At 46.2% G+C, this 24,611-nt stretch overlaps 1 protein-coding gene across 2 annotated transcripts in view; it reads left to right on the top strand.

Moving 5' to 3' along the window:
* Nucleotides 1–2,135: 2,135 nt before the first annotated feature.
* Nucleotides 2,136–24,611, top strand: part of DUSP29 (dual specificity phosphatase 29) — a 52,955-nt gene continuing 30,479 nt past the window's right edge. The window contains exon 1 of one of the 2 annotated variants that reach the window (XM_083146217.1): nucleotides 2,136–2,279. The gene's annotated coding sequence lies outside the window, so the exon portion shown is untranslated. Of the gene's footprint in view, nucleotides 2,280–13,711; nucleotides 13,777–24,611 lie in introns of those variants that run through there. The other variant, XM_083146214.1, reaches the window with a different exon arrangement.

Here is a 24,611-nt window from a genome sequence, read left to right as displayed (position 1 = left end):
TGGGCCCCATAGCAACATATTGAAGAGGCCCCTGTCCAATGATTCTGGAGAGACACTTCTCCACACCAGTTATTCATGTTATGCCCCATAATATTGCCCTTGACCATTTTCTAAACCATAGTAGTGCCCTAGTTAGTATTATGCCCCATAGTAGTGCCCTAGTTAGTATTATGCTCCATAGTAGTGCCCTAGTTAGTATTATGCTCCATAGTAGTGCCCTAGTTAGTATTATGCCCCATAGTAGTGCCCTAGTTAGTATTATGCCCAGTGGTCGAAGTGGAAATTTTGAAGTGGGGGTATGGAAATTTTGAAGTGGGGGTATGGAAAAGTAAAGAGTGAATATAGTGCGCACCTTCGGACACCCCCCTGTCCATCAACGTCCCCTGCCAGACTGCCCCGTTGTACAGGGGTATTACAAAAGCACAATATGCGCTGCTGAGTGATCAGAGAGCATCCTGAGGGGGGGGGGGGAAAGTTTTTTTTTTTATCTTCAGATTAAAGTGGCGGTATGGCATACCCCCGTATACCGCCCCACTTCGACCACTGATTATGCCCCATAGTAGTGCCCTAGTTAGTATTATGCCCCACAGTAGTGCCCTAGTTTATTTTATGAACCATCGTACTATAGTTCCTTAGATTTCAAGATGTCCCATACTGTAAAAGGGCTGTCAGTACACATTATGCCACACAGAATCCCCAATTCACATTTTGACCTACAGGGGTAAATTTACTAAAAGTGTTTTATTAAATATGGAATGTTGCCCATTGCAAGTACAACCAATCAGAATATATATATATACTTGGGAAGAAAAGACTGGCACTCCAGGGTCTTGGTAAAAAAGCAGTGTATTCACAGCGGGTGATAAAACAACCAACGTTTCGGGGCGATGCCCCTTTGTCAAGGTGTGTGTGGTAACAAACAAAAAGTGCAAGTGCTTACCTTAAATAAGGGATGGTGAGATTGGGGCAGCGTGAAACGCTGTACGCCGTCTGCCGCTGCTGTGGGTATGGGGGCGGAAGTGACGTAGTAACTGCTGGCGCAGCCGGATGTATCACTAACCAGCGCTTGAAACGCAAGCTTCTGGGGTGGTCATGGTTTCAAGCGCTGGTTAGTGATACATCCGGCTGCGCCAGCAGTTACTATGTCACTTCCGCCCCCATACCCGCAGCAGCGGCAGACGGCGTACAGCGTTTCACGCTGCCCCAATCTCACCATCCCTTATTTAAGGTAAGCACTTGCACTTTTTGTTTGTTACCACACACACCTTGACAAAGGGGCATCGCCCCAAAACGTTGGTTGTTTTATCACCCGCTGTGAATAAACTGCTTTTTTTCCAAGACCCTGGAGTGCCAGTCTTTTCTTCCCAAGTATCCCACTGTTTGATGGGCACCGGGGCAGCTGACCTATTGGAGTGAGTGCCGGACCGCACAATCGTATATATATTTGATTTTCTTTACTGTGTATAATAATGTATGAATATGTACACCTCCTTCAGCAATAGCTGCTACAGGGGTAGTGCGACTCCTAGAGGAGCTACATGCGTTTACACGCCTATAGTGTGCTTTTCCTTCTCTCCGCTACAATCTTACTGTCCCTTTGATTTTCTTCCCAGTGTACTGTTAATATGTGATTCCTCCGCCCTATGGGCAGTTATCCCTAAGTCAGCACCACCAATACGGTAGTGGCATGCCTGCCTCTTTTCCTCTTTCACTGTCCCTGAATGATCCCCTTATTGACAGCCCCTACAGGTCGACACAAATGGTGTCGACACAAACCCATGGGGCGTACACCCTTTACCATAGGGAGGTCCTAGGTTTCATGCTGTTCCAGCTTAAGGTTATATATGACTCACCAAGCACTTCACGTGCTTCACGTTTCACCAACACCTTGAGACCACCACAGCATAGATAAACTGTGCTTAATATTTTAATATTTTAACATTTTCGATTTGTTTTTTTACATGTATATTTGTCACATACGCATATTGCCTTATAATCACTTTATTTTGTTATGTCATCACGCAGGCTACGTGTTACGCTGGAGCCGAGTGCCGCCCACCGGGTCTTATTGGATCTTACAGTAACCACGGCTGCCTGTCAGCTTGCGTTCCATCTCCCCCGCGTCACTTCCGGCGCTGCCAGAACCTGAGCGTCCTATCTCCTGCTGCTGCGGCTCAGTCGTCACTTCCGGTGAGCCACTTCCGCCACCGCGACCCGCTGATGGAGCAGGCCAGGCCCAGCTTGACACTCCACCGCCCACTCACTCACCCCTATTTAAGGTAAGCACTATGTTTTTGTATTTTGTTCACACACACCTTGACAAAGGGGCGCTGCCCCGAAACGTTGGTTTGTTCCACTGTTTATTGAATACAGATTTTGAAAAGACCTACGAGTGCCAGTCTTTCTTCTTCTCCTACACTGTCTACTGAGACAGGCACCGGGGCAATTAACCCCTAAGAGGGAGTGCCGGACCGTATTGCGACATATATATATATATATATATAAGTCGACAGGATGAAGGCGGCACTCTCACAGGCTTATTGGTGAAATAAAAGTCCTTTATTAAGCGGTCCTACGCCGTTATGGAGTCACCTCCGTCATCAGGGACACAAATCATGTACAAATACACAGGCAATAAATACCAAACAAACCAACATTAACCCGCCCCCTATGTCCCACCCGATTGGCTGATCCCCTACCCTCCCAGGTACAGAGCGCGCCACACACACCTGTACTCACAAGCCAACATCAGACGCAGGACACCCGGGACACAGCGTGGCAGCGCACAAGCCTCTCACACTGACCTGCGCTTCCGCCCACGTGACCGGACAATCCCACCATCTGATTGGTTTGACAAGCTGCGCGTCATCACCCCGCATCAGGAAGTCGGAGCCTCAGGTCAAACGGTTTCTATGGAAACATAACAACAATAATAAAATGTCATGATACACATATTTAAAAACATCTAAAATGATTTGAATGGGAAACGCAGCATCACAATCCCGTAATTAATTCATACAAATATGATTTGGTATCCAATGTTGGATTATACCTTTATGTCAGTAAATACATAATACAATATCTGCAGCCAGAGACTTGGACTTGTGCCCCAAATATCTCATAAGGCCCAAAACATGGAATGACAGATAATATTATATTATTGTTCAGGACTTAATTGATTACAGAACTGAATGCATTAAACAACTTAGTGATGCTAAAACTTATATATCACTTAATAAAAATCCAACAATTAGGTTCAAACAAGAACTTGATAGCATTCTGAAATTGGCTGTTGATGATGGGGTTATTGATGTTGAATTAAAACAGGCATTAATGGTAGAATATCCTGTGGTGCCCCTGTTTTATACCCTACCGAAGGTGCATAAGGACCCTGTGCACCCTCCGGGGCGTCCAATTATATCATCTAGGGGATCCTTAATGCACCCGGTAGCGGTATACTTGGATTCTATTTTAAATCCTTGCATACAGAGATTAAGTACCTACCTGAGAGACACTACATCTTTGTTGTCCATCCTTGCTGGTCTTTCAGGTCAAGATACCCTTGAGGGGGATTGGTTAATGTGTACAGCGGACGTCACAAGCCTCTACACCTGTATCCCCCATGATGCAGGTGTGGAGGCTGTGCGTACGCTAATCACCAATGATGGGGATTATGATGGCCCACCTGTGGAATTTTTCATATGTTTACTGACTTTTATTTTGACCAAAAATTACTTTCTTTTTGAAGGAAAATATTACTTACAGGTGGCTGGCTGTGCCATGGGGTCCGCTGTGGCCCCGGCATATGCCAACGCCTTTATGCACCATATCGAACAAAAACTTTTTTTCAGAGATGGTATTCTTAGGTCTGAAGTGTTATTATACAAACGGTACATTGACGACCTGCTGCTCTTCTGGGGTAGCGACAAATCTGACCTTGAACAGGTGTTTTTTGATCACAGCCACAGTGGCAGTGTGGTGGGGTTCACTTACACCATGAGCACTGAGAGGGTAGAATTTCTGGACGTTGCAATCGCGAGGAGGGGGGCCTTAATTGGCACTTCCCTGTTCGTGAAGGCGACGGACAGGAATACCCTTCTCAGAAATGAGAGTTTCCATCCTACTCCATTACGGAAGGGACTCCCATACTCCCAATTATTACGTGTGCGGAGAATTACATCAGATCCAGAGGAGTTGTTGGGGGCCCTTCGGGCTATGGTGGACAAGTTTGTATTAAGAGGTTACCCCAGAGCTGAAATGGAGGTACTCAAAAACAAGGTTTTGCTTATGCCCAGGGATCAGTTGTTAAATCCCAAGATGATTCCCGCTAATAACAAATTGGAGAAACGGGTACCTTGGGTTAATCGTTATACCATCGGTTCTGAGATGAGAACCAGGAGGGTTAAAAATCTATGGCCCATGGTGTCCTCTGATAGTGATCTACCCCTTTTAAAAAATTCTAAAATACTCCCTAGTTACACCAGGGGTCGTAGTATTAAAGATAGGGTGGTCAAATATGACATCACTGGTTGGGACAAGGCCCCCCCTGTCCAGAATTTTCTTTCCCGAAAAAATGGTTGTTTTAGGTGCCTGGGCTGCACTACGTGCAGGTCCATGTCTGTGGGGAGTTTTTTTACCCATCCGCACAAAGGGAATAAAATCTTTATTAAATTTCCCCTGACATGTTCTTCTGTTTATATTATTTATACTTTGACCTGCCCTTGTGGACTGACCTATGTTGGGAAGACCCAACGTTCTTTCAAAGAGCGCATGGCCCAACATAGGTCAGCCATTCAACAAGCCCTGGCCAGCGGCCACAGTGACCAACCTGTGGCCCGCCATTGTTCGATTTTTAAACATAATGTTGCGAGCATACGTACCATGATTATAGATCACGTTCCACCACCTGTCAGGGGCGGGAATAGGAACAGGATCTTACTTCAAAAGGAGAGTCGTTGGATTTTTGCATTAGGGACCATGTCCCCGGGGGGCCTAAATGAAACACTGGGGCTCCAGTGTTTTCTTTGACTCTCCAGTAGGTTACATGGTTCTCCCTGAATAATTGAATACTTTTTCAGCTTATTTTTGATTTTTCCTGTACATGCGTATTGTTTATGGTATGAGCAGAGTTAAAATGAATGTTTTGCTATAATATTATCTGTCATTCCATGTTTTGGGCCTTATGAGATATTTGGGGCACAAGTCCAAGTCTCTGGCTGCAGATATTGTATTATGTATTTACTGACATAAAGGTATAATCCAACATTGGATACCAAATCATATTTGTATGAATTAATTACGGGATTGTGATGCTGCGTTTCCCATTCAAATCATTTTAGATGTTTTTAAATATGTGTATCATGACATTTTATTATTGTTGTTATGTTTCCATAGAAACCGTTTGACCTGAGGCTCCGACTTCCTGATGCGGGGTGATGACGCGCAGCTTGTCAAACCAATCAGATGGTGGGATTGTCCGGTCACGTGGGCGGAAGCGCAGGTCAGTGTGAGAGGCTTGTGCGCTGCCACGCTGTGTCCCGGGTGTCCTGCGTCTGATGTTGGCTTGTGAGTACAGGTGTGTGTGGCGCGCTCTGTACCTGGGAGGGTAGGGGATCAGCCAATCGGGTGGGACATAGGGGGCGGGTTAATGTTGGTTTGTTTGGTATTTATTGCCTGTGTATTTGTACATGATTTGTGTCCCTGATGACGGAGGTGACTCCGTAACGGCGTAGGACCGCTTAATAAAGGACTTTTATTTCACCAATAAGCCTGTGAGAGTGGCGCCTTCATCCTGTCGACTTATAATAGAATTCTGTGGAGTTCGTTTGGATGGCACCGCAGCAAGGTATACTATCACAAGTGGAGTGCCGGGTGTTCCTGTATCTACATATGTCAGTCTGTGGCTCCTTTATACCACGACTGTCTCTCCAAGGCACCTGTAATTGAATACTTGTTTGGAGATCAAGTCTTCCTGTGTCCGGGACTATTTTATGGGAACGAGTGGATTGTGACATTCATTGCAAGCACTTTCCTATTTTTGTTTGTGAAACCAGCATCCACACCACAAGATGTCTGCAAGCCAGAGGTTGGACGAGGCCCTGGATTTCATGAGGCTCAATCTGACTGAAACCGTGAGTCTTAGTGATATTGATGCAGAAGCAATTCTGTCCAAACAACACTTTGAAGATGTGTCATTGCCATTAACCCCTGATGTTCTGTACAGCCAATTACTGCGGCTTAAACAAAAGGAATGTGACTTTATGTGCCACAGTGTCAGTTTATCTGACTACTATCGAAGGAAACAGATTCCCAGGGGTTTTAGAATTAAAAATACTCCAACGATAGGCAGATACAATATTGCCTTTTGCCGTCGCTGGATAGGTGTGTTAAACAAATGCTCGCATGATTTACTCCTGTTGGTGATCGAAGAAGCGACCAGGGAGCAAAAAGATCTGCAGCAGCAAATTACCACCTTTGAAACGGCACACTCTATCACATTGTCTCAGGACTCTCAGACAAATTGGCTTGACAAGATTAATGTACAGTTGGAAAAATATAAGCATGATTTAATTGCCTTTAAAAAGGAAAAAGTAAAAAAAGTACAGCTGGACTATGATCAGAGAAGGGTCTATCCATGGTTAAATGCCGGAAACCAGCAGGATGGGACAAGGGTGCAGTATGGGCGTAGGAGACCACATAGGTTCCAACAGTCCAATTATGGATCTAGTACCTCCCAGAGTGAGGGGGAATCTTCCTGCTCTAACACCAACGCAGCGGGGGTCCCTTTAGGGGTACCCAACCAAGCCGCAAACAAACGCGGCAGAAGAGGACGCGGCGGGCAGGCCAAAATCGCCGCCAGAGCAAGCACTCGCCCACCAAGGAAAGTGAATGCCTAGTTTTTAACCTCTCAAGCAGCCCATTATCTACAGCCGAAACTGAAGTCCTGACAAAAGGGTTGTCGTTTGTCCCAACAGTAAAGCCCGATCCCTTCCAGTGGAAGGTGGACTCTTACAAACTGCATCGGACTCTACGCTTAAAAGACCACTTTGGGAAAACCAATCCCTCAGCTCAAATTGAAAAACAAGTTATTCTACCTGAACAGCTGAAAAAGATTGCGCCACGATCAAGATTTTATCCCCCCTCCATTAATCCCTCCGTAAGGACATTCACAAGGATGTTAGACCAGCTGGGAAAAGAGGAGTCGGTTCCAGCTGGCATAAGGTATAATCTTACACGTACCCAACAATTGGCCTTAGATGGTTTGTCCAAGAGGAGGGACATTATCATTCGCAATGCGGATAAGGGGGGCGCTGTTATTGTTCAGGACTTAATTGATTACAGAACTGAATGCATTAAACAACTTAGTGATGCTAGAACTTATATATCACTTGATAAAAATCCAACAATTAGGTTCAAACAAGAACTTGATAGCATTCTGAAATTGGCTGTTGATGATGGGGTTATTGATGTTGAATTAAAACAGGCATTAATGGTAGAATATCCTGTGGTGCCCCTGTTTTATACCCTACCGAAGGTGCATAAGGACCCTGTGCACCCTCCGGGGCGTCCAATTATATCATCTAGGGGATCCTTAATGCACCCGGTAGCGGTATACTTGGATTCTATTTTAAATCCTTGCATACAGAGATTAAGTACCTACCTGAGAGACACTACATCTTTGTTGTCCATCCTTGCTGGTCTTTCAGGTCAAGATACCCTTGAGGGGGATTGGTTAATGTGTACAGCGGACGTCACAAGCCTCTACACCTGTATCCCCCATGATGCAGGTGTGGAGGCTGTGCGTACGCTAATCACCAATGATGGGGATTATGATGGCCCACCTGTGGAATTTTTCATATGTTTACTGACTTTTATTTTGACCAAAAATTACTTTCTTTTTGAAGGAAAATATTACTTACAGGTGGCTGGCTGTGCCATGGGGTCCGCTGTGGCCCCGGCATATGCCAACGCCTTTATGCACCATATCGAACAAAAACTTTTTTTCAGAGATGGTATTCTTAGGTCTGAAGTGTTATTATACAAACGGTACATTGACGACCTGCTGATCTTCTGGGGTAGCGACAAATCTGACCTTGAACAGGTGTTTTTTGATCACAGCCACAGTGGCAGTGTGGTGGGGTTCACTTACACCATGAGCACTGAGAGGGTAGAATTTCTGGACGTTGCAATCGCGAGGAGGGGGCCTTAATTGGCACTTCCCTGTTCGTGAAGGCGACGGACAGGAATACCCTTCTCAGAAATGAGAGTTTCCATCCTACTCCATTACGGAAGGGACTCCCATACTCCCAATTATTACGTGTGCGGAGAATTACATCAGATCCAGAGGAGTTGTTGGGGGCCCTTCGGGCTATGGTGGACAAGTTTGTATTAAGAGGTTACCCCAGAGCTGAAATGGAGGTACTCAAAAACAAGGTTTTGCTTATGCCCAGGGATCAGTTGTTAAATCCCAAGATGATTCCCGCTAATAACAAATTGGAGAAACGGGTACCTTGGGTTAATCGTTATACCATCGGTTCTGAGATGAGAACCAGGAGGGTTAAAAATCTATAGCCCATGGTGTCCTCTGATAGTGATCTACCCCTTTTAAAAAATTCTAAAATACTCCCTAGTTACACCAGGGGTCGTAGTATTAAAGATAGGGTGGTCAAATATGACATCACTGGTTGGGACAAGGCCCCCCCTGTCCAGAATTTTCTTTCCTGAAAAAATGGTTGTTTTAGGTGCCTGGGCTGCACTACGTGCAGGTCCATGTCTGTGGGGAGTTTTTTTACCCATCCGCACAAAGGGAATAAAATCTTTATTAAATTTCCCCTGACATGTTCTTCTGTTTATATTATTTATACTTTGACCTGCCCTTGTGGACTGACCTATGTTGGGAAGACCCAACGTTCTTTCAAAGAGCGCATGGCCCAACATAGGTCAGCCATTCAACAAGCCCTGGCCAGCGGCCACAGTGACCAACCTGTGGCCCGCCATTGTTCGATTTTTAAACATAATGTTGCGAGCATACGTACCATGATTATAGATCACGTTCCACCACCTGTCAGGGGCGGGAATAGAAACAGGATCTTACTTCAAAAGGAGAGTCGTTGGATTTTTGCATTAGGGACCATGTCCCCGGGGGGCCTAAATGAAACACTGGGGCTCCAGTGTTTTCTTTGACTCTCCAGTAGGTTACATGGTTCTCCCTGAATAATTGAATACTTTTTCAGCTTATTTTTGATTTTTCCTGTACATGCGTATTGTTTATGGTATGAGCAGAGTTAAAATGAATGTTTTGCTATAATATTATCTGTCTTCCATGTTTTGGGCCTTATGAGATATTTGGGGCACAAGTCCAAGTCTCTGGCTGCAGATATTGTATTATGTATTTACTGACATAAAGGTATAATCCAACATTGGATACCAAATCATATTTGTATGAATTAATTACGGGATTGTGATGCTGCGTTTCCCATTCAAATCATTTTAGATGTTTTTAAATATGTGTATCATGACATTTTATTATTGTTGTTATGTTTCCATAGAAACCGTTTGACCTGAGGCTCCGACTTCCTGATGCGGGGTGATGACGCGCAGCTTGTCAAACCAATCAGATGGTGGGATTGTCCGGTCACGTGGGCGGAAGCGCAGGTCAGTGTGAGAGGCTTGTGCGCTGCCACGCTGTGTCCCGGGTGTCCTGCGTCTGATGTTGGCTTGTGAGTACAGGTGTGTGTGGCGCGCTCTGTACCTGGGAGGGTAGGGGATCAGCCAATCGGGTGGGACATAGGGGGCGGGTTAATGTTGGTTTGTTTGGTATTTATTGCCTGTGTATTTGTACATGATTTGTGTCCCTGATGACGGAGGTGACTCCGTAACGGCGTAGGACCGCTTAATAAAGGACTTTTATTTCACCAATAAGCCTGTGAGAGTGCCGCCTTCATCCTGTCGACTTATAATAGAATTCTGTGGAGTTCGTTTGGATGGCACCGCAGCAAGGTATACTATCACAAGTGGAGTGCCGGGTGTTCCTGTATCTATCTATATATATATATACACACACACACATATACATATATATATATATATATATACACATACACATATACACACATCTTTCAGACAATGCTAAATAAATATGTAGAATCTGATTGGTTGCTCGTGTACACTCGATGTGGTGTACTCACATCTTAGTAAATTGCGGCAGGTCTGCCATTATTAGCATACTGTTTGCACCAGATTTATGTCTGAATGTGAATGTTGCTTCACTCACAGGGACAGATTTATCAAGCTTCAAAAAGTGATAATGTGGAGAGTGATAAACAACAGGCCAATCAGCTCCTACCTGTCATTTTTCAAACCCAGTGTGCAACATTGCAGTTACGAGCTGATTGGCTGGCTGTTTATCACTCTCCATTTTATCACTTTATGAAGTCTGATACATCTGGCCCACATTGCGTTACAACAACCACCCACCCCTGGACAGAGGCCACAATGAATTGTGGATCCCTGGATTTCTGTCCCTAGATTTGTGGGACCCTGTGTAGCTCGCCCTGCATAAATCAGATGTTCCACTGCTGCGGGTCTTTGTACACTGTTGCGATGGCATCTCTCCCCCTCACCACTAAGTGAATTAAACTGACCTTGAAATAAAAGACAGCAACCATAACACAGATACCCATGTACAATTGTAAACAGGTTACTTAATGGCATGAAGTTGATAGGGTATAGAAGTATATATATAGCACACAATGTTATGTATAGATTACACAATGGAAGGTTTAGGATTACAATAGAACTACTGCCCGTATGATGTCCTTGAGGGTATATTTGTAAAGCAAATTAAAATGTAACAATTGACACTTGTCAGCAGAAAAGAATGTCAACTTTTTCTATAACAATGAATCAATGAATAGTTTAAAAAGAAATGAAGGCTGAGATTTAATAGGATGAGAGATTCAGAAAGTGAGAGATTTGGTAAGAAATCTCCAGGTTTTTTGTTTTTAAAGCGGCAATTATTTAAACCGCAAAACCAGTTTGATTTTGCAGTGTAAATGATTGCCGCTTTTAAAAAACTGGTGATTTCTTACCAAATCTCTCACTTTCTGAATCTCTCATTCTATTAAATCTCACCCCCTATGCAGCTTTTTAAACAATATTTTCATCATCCCATACGCAGAAAACAGGGTAGAGGGGTCTCAGTTCTTATGGTCATTCTGCATGCCCATATAGTTAGCCAGGTTTGTGATAATCAAATGATCTGCTACCTATCTTTGCATGCAGTTGCTTGTATTGAGGATCTAGGTAGATTAGAGGAATGGTCAAGAGCATGGCAACTACAGTTTAATGCCACAAATGCAAAATCATGCACTTGGGTCTCAGGAATCCAAAGACTAAATATAGTATAAATGGCACTATAATGGAAACTACTGAGGAAGAGAGGGATCTAGGTGTCACTATTTCAGGGGACTTAAAGGCAGGTAGGCAACGTAACAAAGCAATGAAGAAGGCAAGTCAGATGCTTGGTTGCATAGCTCCCTAGGTATCAGCAGTAGAAATAAAGAAGGGTACTTGTTTCCTAGCATGGCCACCCCGATTTCCATCGGGGTGGTCGTGTCTGAAAAATCGCGTCGGTCGCATGCGATGCGACCGACCCGATTTTTTAATTGAATCAAATGTGAATAGGGTCCCTGGGACCCGATTTTACATTGGATTCAATGTAAAATATTCCCTAGACCCCCAATTTTACACCGTAAACCCCACCCCACGATTGACGCCAACCCGAAGCGTGGCGAGCGCAGCGAGCCCGCGAGGGGCGGCGGTGCGCGTCCTCCGACCTTTTCATTCCCCTACTATCCACTTCGGCATGGAGTTGAGAATATAAAGTGTGGCGAGTGCAGCGAGCCACCGAGCCCGAAGCATGGCGAGCGTAGCGAGCCCCGCGAGGGGATGCGTATAACTTCACAGGTATATGCGTCCGCTCGCCACGCTTCGGGCTCGGTGGCTCGCTGCACTCGCCACACTTTATATTCTCAACTCCATGCCAACGTGAATAGTAGGGGAATGAAAAGGTCGGAGGACGCGCACCGCTGCGCTCGCCACTCTTCGGGTTCACGTCAATTGTGGGGTGACGACGGGGACATATATAATGTGAAATGGGTCATATTGGCCCATTTCACATTTTTTACTATTAATCAAGTCCATCTCACCTTGTGCCATTATAATGGCACAAGACCGACGCGATGCTCCCGATTTCAATGGTAAAAAATATTTTAACATTGAAGCCTATGGCAAAATCGCGGGCATCGCGTCGGTCGCGTCGGGGCCAATGTTAATGGTCGCGACAGACGCGATGCCCGCGATTTTCCCTTTGCCGGCAAAATGGACCTGATTTCAAAGGAAATCGGGTCCATCGCGGGCATCGTGTACCTTAAGTTAAAGGTACACGATGCCCGCGATTGTGGCCGTGCTAGGAAACAAGTACCGAAAGAAGTAACAATGCCACTGTATAGGTCATTGGTACAAACTCACCTAGAGTATTGTGTTCAGTTCTGGAGGCCATATCTCCAGAAGGATATAAATACATTAGACCGCATGGGTCTTCAACCTGTGGCCCTCCGGATGTTGTGAAACTACATGTTCCAACATGCATTGCCACATTTTTTTCCTATGAGAGCATGTCAAAACTGTCAGGGCATGCTGGGAAATGTAGTTCTACAACATCTGGAGGGCCACAGGTTGAAGACATGTGCATTAGAGACTGTACAAAGAAGGCCAACTAAAATGGTGCATGGCCTCCATCACAAAACGTACCAGGAAAGACTAAAAGATCTTAATATGTATAGTTTAGAGCAGAAAAGGGAAAGGGGGGACATGATAGAAACTTTCAAATATATCAAGGGCTTTAACAAGGTACAGGTGGGAGACATTTTTCACAGGAAGAGGAGCAGCAGAACACGAGGGCATGCACTGAAACTAGAGGGAGGAAGATTCAGGGGAAATCTGAGAAAGAATTACTTCACAGAAAGAGTAGTAGATAAGTGGAAGAGCCTCCCATCAGAGGTGGTAGAGGCAAATACAGTAGAGCAATTTAAACATGCTTGGGATAAGCATATTGATATCCTTACAAAGAAATAAGGATCAAATATGGTTAGAGGTAACAGGTTTAAAAAAGGGGCAGACTAGATGGGCCAAGTGGTTCTTATCTTCCATCAAATTCTATGTTTCTACGAAGCTGGACCTCTTAATAAATCCTGGCAGATGGGGATTTGCACATAGTCTGCACAATGAATCACAGCTGCCAATGCAATCAGGTACTGCATTCACAATTCAATGTTATTCAAATATTCAACATTTTCAATGTTTATAATCACATCAGCCCAGTACTTCATTAATCACAGCCACGCTAGCATTTACAGACCACGTTCACTGTTTGGCCTGCTGTGTTATGCACACCTTTGCGAGTTGTGTGGCGTTGCTGCTTTCTATCATTAGAACACTGTTTGGTATCTTTTATTAAACTATAGCAAAATGGACTTGGGAGCTAAAGAGTTACTACAATCCCAGAGACCAGTATGCGGACAGTCAGAGTTAAGGTCTCGTTGGCTCCCAACAGACTGGTCTGACCAACAGATGCAAATTGACCCCCCCTTCTACAGTCTGCTCCACCCCACTACCAAGGTCAGTCAGCAAATCCCACCCTAAATATAGCTCAGCACCAGCGAGGCAGTGTATCACACTGTGGTTCAGTCAGACGGGGGTCTACAGAGCACTCAGGTACATGGGGGTCTGCGGGAGAGTAGCAAACCGATTTAGAAGTGGTAAACAGGTACTGAGAGCTGGGAAGTTACAATGTCTGTTCCTGTACAGATTATAATGCCTCATAATGTGCCAAACTAGTATATAAATCAGTATAAAGCTAAGAGCTTTGCACAAAGAATCAGACAATCTCAGATAGACGTTCATAAGAAATGAATATACAGTAGGAATAATATAGTAGAAGTCTGCAACAGAGATGCAGATGTTAATCTCCATCTGAGCAGAGCAATGTACTTGTCAGTAAATGAAATAGATGTGGCCAGCTGCAGGGCAAACGCTGTCATGTGTATTAGTGGAAGTTATGTGCGCTGTACAAGATTACTACAGCAATGTACATCCGCATACTTGCTGGGCATGGCTAATGCAACATATGTATCACTAGTTTGTTGGCTGCAAAATGAACATATTCATTTGTACTATACTCTACAATGGAAAAGCATTTCTATTGGCTGTTTTGTTTTTTTGGGTGGTTTTATCCTTTGTGCTATCAGACAAACATTTATGATATTGAGTATTGAGGTTGTTTTTATTGTTGTGAACGGTCCAAGGTCAGTTTTTAAACACTGCAATTTTGGCTATTTGGCCGTATGTATTAGATTGCTAGGATGATCTTGTTTTGTCATCTAATTATTTAAATTGTCTTGTTATTAATAGATTTGGAAATATTTAAGAAAATGTGTAATGTTAAATAGCAAAGTTCAGTTACTGTACATGTACTTTAACATAAAATGTTAAATGTGATACTTTATATAATGTTACTGTATATGTGTATACATATAAATGTACAGTATATACAGTGGCGTAAGTTCATCCTAGTTGCCCGGAGGCAAGATTAATATTAGTGCCCCCCAAATAGCTCAATCAGTAAGGTGTCCGTCTCAAGTAAGACAGGTCCTGGGTTCTAATAGAGGGTGTGACAGTTAGTAGGGGGAGTCAGCCACAGAAGCGATACTGTATCAACTGCTTTCATATAACTGATTCAAACTTGCAGGGGAGGAGAGGTGCCCCCTTGGTGGCAGATTACTCCATTGCCTCCCAGAGTATATAGGTAAATAAGGTTAAGGTGTAGTATCAGCAAATGTACACAGGCAATTATTGGGGGCTACTTAATAATCAAGGGTAAAAATTAAACTGAAGCTTGGCTTTGTTTTCCGTAAGAACATAAAATAAGGTAACTTCAGATGAACTCTATCCCCCAGCATCACGGCATAGAAACATGGGGCTGAGAAGAGTACATTCATCGTCATACATGGCACCTACTAACATGGCACATTACATACTAAAGTTGTATTAATCATCATTGATTGAAACAAAATAAAAACAATAATAATCTTTGTGGCTATGTGACTGTCAAGCAGTGTGTGTATAGGCATAAACCCCCGATAACTGATGGGAGTGCCGACATGCAGACAGTGTCAGAGGCAACTATGGGATTGAGTTAAGCTGGCCATACGCCTTTATGATTTGGGCACTTTTTACCAAGTTCCAATGGTTCGGGCTGTGAAATCAGGAGAAAAAGTGCCCAAATTGTACAGATGAAGCGATTTTCATTCATCCTGACAGCACCCCGTGTCTTGCCGTTTTGGTGTGCCAGTCATTGAGCCGGGGATGCATGATTGTCTCACATGCTTCCGTTGCCACGAATCTCACACGCATTTCCCATTCTTGGTGAATGGCGCGCTGAGATTTCAAGGCACAGCGCGCTGTCAGGACGAATGGAAGCGGCTCCATCTGTATGTGCCTAACCTCCATTTTCAGAGATCGCAAGCGCTGCATATAAGAGGTGTCGGATCCGGCTGGATACAGCAGCACCTTCTAGGGGTCGCATATGATGTATCATATGATAAAGGACCCCATACAATGTATCATATGCTAAAAGGATCCCATACAATGTATCATATGCGGTTCAGATGCTGGGAAAAATGGTGGCTCCACGCAGGCAGATGCCGGGGTATTGCATGCAAGGCTACATGCGATACCTCGGATTAGGGTTTTTGGGGGGCCTTTAGGTATGTGCAAAACTAAAAACATTGCTTAAAAGTCTCATTTTCTGCTATTGGAAGACAGCACAGATACATTAGCTCCCATAGCTCTGAGGTCATGAGTTAAATTTCAGCCGAGGCAATATGTGTGTGGATATTATATGTTCTCTCCCATGTTTGAGTGGAGTTCTTCTGGGTAACCCGGTTTCCTCTCACTCTCCACAAAAAAAAAAAAAATTGTGTGTGTCACATTGAAAGCGCAGCTGCATGGGGAATCACCTGTCCTTTCTGAAGTATTAGCTATTACTCAATTTCCAGTGATGTGTTAAAAAATGTTGTACTGTAAGGAAACAATGGCTTTACCTAATCTCATTGCCGAATCCAGTTGTTCTTGGTTTCCAGGTCACCTAGCAGGTGCACAGTGTATTCATTCCGGTCACATTTTAAAAGATTCCCAGGTGGAGCTAGTTATTTCAGGATGAACTATATAGGGTGACAACCTATTACCTAATCTTGCGGGTCCCAAACTTGTTCGGAATTATGATACAATAGAGCAGTGGTTCTTAAACTCGGTCCTCGGGACCCCACACAGATCACTTTTCCAGGTCACCCGACAGGTGGAGCTAATTATTTCACTTGATTCTGTGAGGAGACCTGCAATACATGCACTGTGTGGGGTCCTGAGGACCAAGTTTAAAAACCTGTGCCCTAGAGCATAATATTTTTTTTTCAAAACCGCTACAGCAAAGGTTTTATAAAAAAAATATTAACTTACGTAAATTATGTTTATATGTCATCCTTAGGTTCTGTTATGTGGCGAGGGACAGGATTCAAGTCTGAGGGGTAGATGTATGAAGCAGTGATAAGGGAGGAGAAGTGATAAAGTGCTTGGTACTTTATCACCGGCCAATCAGCTCCTGACTGCTAAGTTACAGGCTGGGTTTAAAATGGAACAGTTAGGAGCTGATTGGCCAGTGGGGGGGGGGGGGGGGGGCGGGGTAGATGTAGCGCCTCGAAGGCGCGCCAAATTTTGGGGGCATGGCCTAGCGAGATGGGGGCGTGGTCTATTTCAGAGAGGCCTATCCGCCCCTGGATACCCCTTTACAAGTGTCTTCCCTTCTGTGGCCCATAGGAAACCCCCCCATTACACAGCACGTAGTGAGCCATAGTAACATTACACAGCACGTGGAGGCCAATAGTCACATTACACAGCACGTAGTGACCCAAATTTACATTACACAGCACGTAGTGACCCAAATTTACATTACACAGCACATAGTGACCCAAATTCACGTTACACAGTGCGTAGCAACCCATAGTCACATTACACAGTGCGTAGCGACCCATAGTCACATTACACAGTACGTAGTGACCCATAGTCACATTACACAGTACGTAGCGACCCATAGTCACATTACACAGTACGTAGCGACCCATATTCACATTACACAGTACGTAGCGACCCATAGTCACATTACACAGTACGTGGCGACCCATAGTCACATTACACAGTACGTAGCGACCCATAGTCACATTACACAGTACGTAGCAACCCATAGTCACATTACACAGCACGTAGCGACCCACAGTCACAGTCACATTACACAGCACGTAGCGACCCATAGTCACATTACACAGCCTGGATTGACCCATAGTCACATTACACAGCCTGGAGCAACCCATAGTAACATTACACAGCACGTAATGACCCAAATTCACATTACACAGCTTGGAGTATGTATTCCTCCAGTGCCTGGGTACCCTGTGTATTTGACTCTTGAACATTTTCTTGAACATTTTACTTTTTGTTTTAATAAAAAACTTGTTATTGTGAAATTGTTTCATCATAATATCATTCCCATTACATTGGTGGTGGTAAGTTTAGAGCGTGCTCTATCTTTATGCCATATACCATGGGATACCTACTACACCCACTGGGGGTGGAGCAGAATGAGGCAGCACTCTCCAGACTGTAGAAAAATGATCCATTATGTCTCTCAATGTTTCAAGGCATGAAAGCCTTTTCATCAGGACGGATGGAAAAGGTGCAATAGTGCAAGTGCAGACGAAGACAGAGCAGCGAGCTCTCTTACCTTAAATAGCATCTATGTGTATAGCAGTCCCAGCGCGGTGTAGCCGGAAGCCATGGCCAACGCTCACCAGCGTCATCGTGCGGTTGCCGAGCAACACCTCCAGGTACTTCTGGGGGTGCGTCGGATGTCCGTCTCTGAAGGCATCTGATGGTTGCCGGGCAACGCCAGCGGCACCGCAAACTGGAAGTGTGGGAGAGCTTTGTGTGAAATAAAAAAGGCAAGAAGAACATCTGGTACTTGTGAGTTATCCGGGCTGCCGATTTCTAAATCGGGTCGGATCGGGCACATCGCATCGCATCGCATGCGACCATCGGATGCGATGCGATGCGATGACCCGATTTTTCCATAGGAATCAATGTTAAAATGGACTGAGTCCATTTTAACATGGAATTCAATGGGAAAAAGGGGTCCTTTTCATACCCCTACTATCCAAGTGGGCATGGAGTTGGATATAAACCTGTGGCGAGCGTAGCGAGCCACCGAGCCCGAAGCGTGGCGAGCGTAGCGAGCCCCGCGAGGGGACACAGAATACCGTCCCCTCGCGGGGCTCGCTTCGCTCGCCACGCTTCGGGCTCGGTGGCTCGCTACAGGTTTATATCCAACTCCATGCCCACTTGGATAGTAGGGGTATGAAAAGGACCCCTTTTTCCCATTGAATTCCATGTTAAAATGGACTCAGTCCATTTTAACATTGATTCCTATGGAAAAATCGGGTCATCGCATCCGATGATCGCATGCGATGCGATGCGATGCGATATCGCATCGCATCTGATTGTATGCCTTAACTTAAGGCATACAATCAAAAAATCGGCAGCCCAGATAACTCACAAGTACCGAACATCTATAACATGTAGTTGGAAAGAGTGCATAATAACATATTAGTGCAGATACTAATTAGTTCTATTGGAAAGGCACTTATGTATGAATGCGCTTACTGAAAACATAGAAATTTCAGAATTCTTAGGGCGGCACTTCCCAGTATCATAAATAACTTCTTGGAGATACCTGGGCCCCTAAAATACAGCATGTGTGCTTGCAAATGCTGCAGTCTTCACGGGAGATTCTCTAAAGCAGAAATGCAGTAAAAACCCCGTTATCTGGGTTTTTACCGCATTTGTGTATGCTCTATGGCCCCTCCACAGTGGCAGCACTGCGGAGGGAATCACCAGCAAAAGCTGGCGATTCCCTGCAGAAGCCAATGGGCTTCTCACCGCAGCACTGTTTGAGGGATCGTCATGGATCCCTCCCAGCATGCCCTGCGGCCGGCACCGCATCGCAAGGAACAGCTCTTATCGCAAGAGCTGTCCCTTGTGTTAATAACCGCATATGTTTGAGCATATGCCGTTATTAAAAATGCGGTGGCCGGCGAAGGGGGGCGATAATGGGCAGCGGATGGTACAACATCCGGCGCCCTTCATCTGTTGATTGCCTCCGTGTGTGTGTGTATACATAAATACATGTGTAGGCAAGGGGCCCTCTCCCTCAGGATGACAACAACACACACACACACACACACCCTGCGTCCCTACACACACAGATGCCCAAACACACATCCAATTCCCTCACATTATATACCCTACACTCACTCACACTGGTCCCCCAGTCCCTGCTCTCATTACCTTTTGGTCGAGTCACAGTGACCGCAGGAGCCAGCCACAGAGAAGGAGGCAGGACCACATACAGAACACCCGAGCCCAAGCAAAGTTGGGGGCGTGGTCTAATCTCGGATCCCGAGGCCACGCCCCTTTAAAGAAAAAAAACCCACTATCATGCTGCAGGAGCCTCATGAGAAGAAATTCAGCAGGCAGCCATCTAGTCTCCAATAATCTGTGTGTGCTGCATGGGTTGCCTAGGTCCTATGCCTAGGTCCGGCTCTGGCAGCGCGTCACGTGATGTGTTGGCGGGGATCGTGTCACGCCCAGGCTACGGGAGAAGCTGTGTTAACTTTGGCAAAATCAAGGCTGGCCGCGGCCATCTTTAATAAGGGCACAGTGCTGCTGCCCAGCACAAAGATGCTGCGGCCCAGGGTGGCCACTTATGCTAATAAATGTGCCGGCCCACCGGGAAACGGCCCGGTTTCCCGGTGGGCCAATCCGCCCCCGGCCCCCTTCAGCTCTGGGCCCCATAGCAGCTGCACCCCCGCGCACCTATGGTAGTTACGCCCTTGGACACAGGAATTTTACACTGCAGTAAGTAGTGTGTTTAAAATAATAAATAAATGACCTCAAGGAGCAGAGTCATAACTAGATATCAGTAGGCCCCATAGCAAAAGTTTGTAAAGGCTGCCTATTTACCAACTGATGGTGATAAATGTATGGAAAACATATTACTTACACAGCAAAGATGGGCCCCACAGCAGCTGCACCCCTTGCACCTATGGCAGTTACACCCAAGGAGGCAAAGAACACTCTGTTACGGTGCCTACTATGGCACAAGGAGAAACGATAGGTGGATGTAGACAGGTGGTCAGGCGTGAGCCCGTAGCCGGGACCGCCGGTTAGGATGGCCACAGCGGATGCTACTCTAACTCTGTTGAGTCCCTGAGGCAGATGGTAAACCCCTGCAGAGCTAGGCTTCACTTGTGGCCGCCGCGTCCGAAGGAGCGAGTTAAGCCCGCTCCGACCCCGATGCAGCCAGGTCTTATGAATTGACAAGGGGTAAACGATCGCCTAAGGGTACACAAGAGGACTGCTAACTACCGGGCCTAGCTGGGAGGTAACCCCTGACTGCCGGCACCGGGCCAAACCGGGATGCGACCAAGTCGCAGACACAAGGGAAAGGGAAGAGGAGTCCCCAGCAGGCTACGCCCCAGGTACGGCGACTCCTCAAAACCAGGCTAGAACTAGAGGACACACCCTACTAGAAAAATACTAAAGAAAGATAAAAGAATGTACCCACAGAGGGGATAGACCACGGCGGGCCCCTGGAGATGAGAAAGAGTGAACCCACGGAGGGGTACGGCCACGGCGGGCCGCTGTAGATGGATGGAAGAAAAGGAGAAAGAGCCCACGGAGGGGCATGGCCACGGCAGGCCACTGGAAACACAGAGCAAGACCGAGGCTCCACTGGAGCACTTACGTGACCCACGAGAATAGAAGACAGTGGGCCAGACGCAGGCTCAAGATGAAGCAGGTCTTCTGGCTGCAGACAGGATTCCTGGACAGGACACTCCACGGAAGACTGAGGAAGCAGACACAGGAAGCAAAAGGGAACAGGACGAGGGCAGTGGGCTGGGAAGCCCAGGGGACCGGAGTGCAGAGTAATCTGCAAAGCTGGGCAGAAAGCTTGAGGCAAACTATGCTGGCAGCTATAACCGGCGTCTGTGCCCAGCAGACGCCGGCTATTTATTTGAACTTTCGCGCCGCCTGACTTACGTCAGGCGCGCGCGTGTCCCCTGCCGCTGGACGGACGCTCGGGAACGTTGCCTAGCAACGTCCCGACGCTCCCCATCAGAAGGAGGCTTGAGACGCTGCCGGGCAACGTCCCCGGCAGCGTCACAGCGTACAGCATCCGCCGTCCGTCCGGGTGCCTCGCAGCCCGGACGGCGGTGCGCAACAGTAACCCCCCCTTGAGGAAGGGTTAACAACCCTTTACCACCGGGTTTATTGGGAAATTGCTGGAAAAAAACCCTTTTCAGGTTGGGTGAATGAAAATCCCTATCGGAAACCCAAGACCTCTCCTCGGGACCGAACCCCCTCCAGTGCACAAGAAACTGCAGTGAACCTCTCATGAGTCTGGAATCGAGGATTTTCTCCACACAGAACTCCTGTTGCCCCTGCACCATCACCGGAGCGGAGCCATTTCTCAGTCTGCGAGGAAATTTTTGAGAAAAAGACCACTGGCTTGAGAAGCGAAGCATGGAAGGTACTTGCAATTTTGAGGGACTTAGGTAGGGAAAGACGGAACGCTACCGGATGAACCCTCCTGACAATCTGGAAAGGACCAATGAACCGAGGTCCTAGTCTTGCTGATGGTTGGTGAAGCTTTATATTACGGGTGGATAGCCACACCCAGTCACCAACCTTGAAACGGCAAGGACGTCTAGATCTGTCAGAAAATACCGTCTCTCTAAAAGAGGCTTCCTTAGGAGCACAATGGACCTTTTTCCATATGACTGAGTCGAGAGGCAGCTGATGAAGAAGAACCGGGGGAATTAGGCCCCAAGGAGTTGGCTCGTGGATGGAATCCATAGACCGTAAAGAAGGGTGAGTTTTTTGAGGCTGAATGATATGCGTTATTATATGCGAATTCAGCTAACGGCAGGAAACTGACCCAATCATTTTGCAGCTTGGAAACAAAGACCCTCAAGTATTGCTTAAGAGACTGATTGAGACGTTCCGTTTGCCCATTGGCCTGTGGATGAAACGCGGAAGTGAGACTGGTTTTTACTTTTAAAGCTGCACAGAACAGTCTCCAGAACTGTGCCACAAACTGTGGCCCACGGTCGGAAACGATATCACTGGCAAGTCCGTGCAACCGAAAAATGTGTTGGAGAAACAAAGTGGCCAATTCCCTAGCTGAGGGTAATTGTCTCAAGGCCACAAAGTGTGCCATCTTGGAAAATCTATCGATGACTACCCAGATGACCTGACACTGGGAAGAAATCGGAAGACCAACAATAAAATCCATGGCCAGATGGGACCAAGGCCTGCAGGGAACGGACAGTGGCAACAATTCTCCAAGGGGTCGAGAACGCGGAACCTTATGTCGGGCACAATCCGGACAAGACAGTACAAAATCCTTGCTGTCCCTGGCCATACCTGGCCACCAGACCACACTAGACAGAAGAGCAAGTGTTTTATAAACTCCTGGGTGACCCGCAATTTTGGAGTCATGGCATTCTGTCAAGACTCTGCGTCTTAGAGATGGAGGAACGAAGAACCTGTTCTCTGGTGTTTGGGCAGGAGCTTGTCCTTGAACTTGGCGGAGAAGACCCTCCAAAGTTTGACTCACTCCCGCATGAATACAGGATGTGGGAACGATGGGCCCCGACTTAACTCTACTCTCCTGTTGAGGGAGGAAACATCTAGAAAGAGCATCTGCTCTGATGTTTTTAGACCCAGGTCTATAAGAGATAACAAAATTAAAACGCATAAAGAAGAGAGCCCATCGGGCTTGACGAGAGTTCAGTCTTTTGGCTGACTCAATGTATTGCAGGTTCTTATGGTCAGTCAAGACAAGAATCTGATGGGCCGCTCCTTCCAGCCACTGTCGCCACTCGTCAAATGCCCACTTAATGGCAAGTAATTCTCTGTTGCCTACGTCATAATTGGACTCTGCCTAGGAAAATTTTCGGGACATATAGGCACAAGGGTGGAACTGTAGTGTTTCAGGATCTCTCTGCGAGAGAACCGCCCCAGCCCCTACTTCAGAGGCGTCAACTTCTACCACAAATGGTAGATCAGGATTGGGATGTTTAAGGATGGGAGCAGAAATGAAGGCCTGCTTCAAAGTCTCAAATGCCCGTTCTACTTGAGGACTCCATACTGATGGATCTGCCCCTTTTTTGGTCAGAGCCACCAAGGGTGCCACAATGGACGAAAAGGCATGAATAAAACGCCTATAATAATTAGCGAACCCAAGGAACCGCTGGATCGCTTTTAAATTCGTGGGCCGGACCCAATCCACAATGGCTTGTAATTTTTTGGGGTCCATCTGGAAACCTTGGGAAGAAATTATATACCCAAAAAAGAAACCTGGGTCACCTCAAATTCGCATTTTTCCAGCTTTGCGAATAACTGGTTTTCCCGCAACTTTTGCAAAACCTGGCGCACTTGTGCCCTATGTGAGTCCAAGTCTCGGGAAAAAATTAAGATATCGTCCAAATAGACAACAAATTTACCCAAGAATTCCCGAAGGACGTCATTGATAAAATCCTGAAAAACGGCTGGGGCATTGGAGAGGCCGAACGGCATTACCAGGTACTCGTAGTGCCCCGTCTGAGTACTGAATGCCGTTTTCCACTCATCCCCTTCTTTGATTCTAATGAGGTTATAAGCCCCCCTAAGATCGATTTTGGAAAAGATGGTAGCCGATCGGAGTTGGTCAAACAGAACTGTAATCAAAGGAAGGGGATAGGTATTTTTTACCGTAATCTTATTGAGGGCACGAAAATCGATGCAAGGTTTTAAGGATCTTTCTTTGTCACAAAGAAGAAACCGGCACTGAGAGGTGACTTAGAGGGCCGAATAAAACCCTTTGAAAGACTCTCTTGGATGTACTCATCCATGGCCTTAGTCTCCGGGACAGATAAGGCATAAAGCCTGCACTTGGGTAGTGGAGCGTTGGGAACCAACTGGATGGCGCAGTCGTATGGCCGGTGTGGAGGCAATCTGTCGGCCTTACCCTTGGAAAAAACATCTAAAAAATCTTGGTAGGGAACGGGGACCCCTGTTAAGGACATAGAATTAACCGGAAGGGAGATCTGAAGGCACTGTTGCTGACAGGTGGGACTCCAATGGGCAATCTCTCCCAGTTGCCAATCAATTATGGGATTGTGTTTTTTCAACCAGGGGAAGCCCAACACGATGGGCACCGAAGGACAGGATGTTAACAGAAACGTAATTTCCTCCTGGTGAAAAAGACCAATGGTCAACTGCAGAGGGGGAGTCTGAAATAAGATGGCCCCATTGGAGAGCACTCCACCATCTAAACCCCGTAGGGTGATCGGAACAGGAAGCCGAAGTTGGGGAATCCCCAAACTTTGGGCGAGGGCAGC

The sequence above is a fragment of the Crinia signifera genome, chromosome 6 (genome assembly GCF_055691185.1).
Source record: "Crinia signifera chromosome 6, ASM5569118v1, whole genome shotgun sequence".
NCBI classification, from domain to species: Eukaryota; Metazoa; Chordata; class Amphibia; order Anura; family Myobatrachidae; genus Crinia; species Crinia signifera.
The sequence above is the reverse complement of the archived record's forward strand: the minus strand, read 5'-3'. Positions and strand labels throughout refer to the sequence as shown.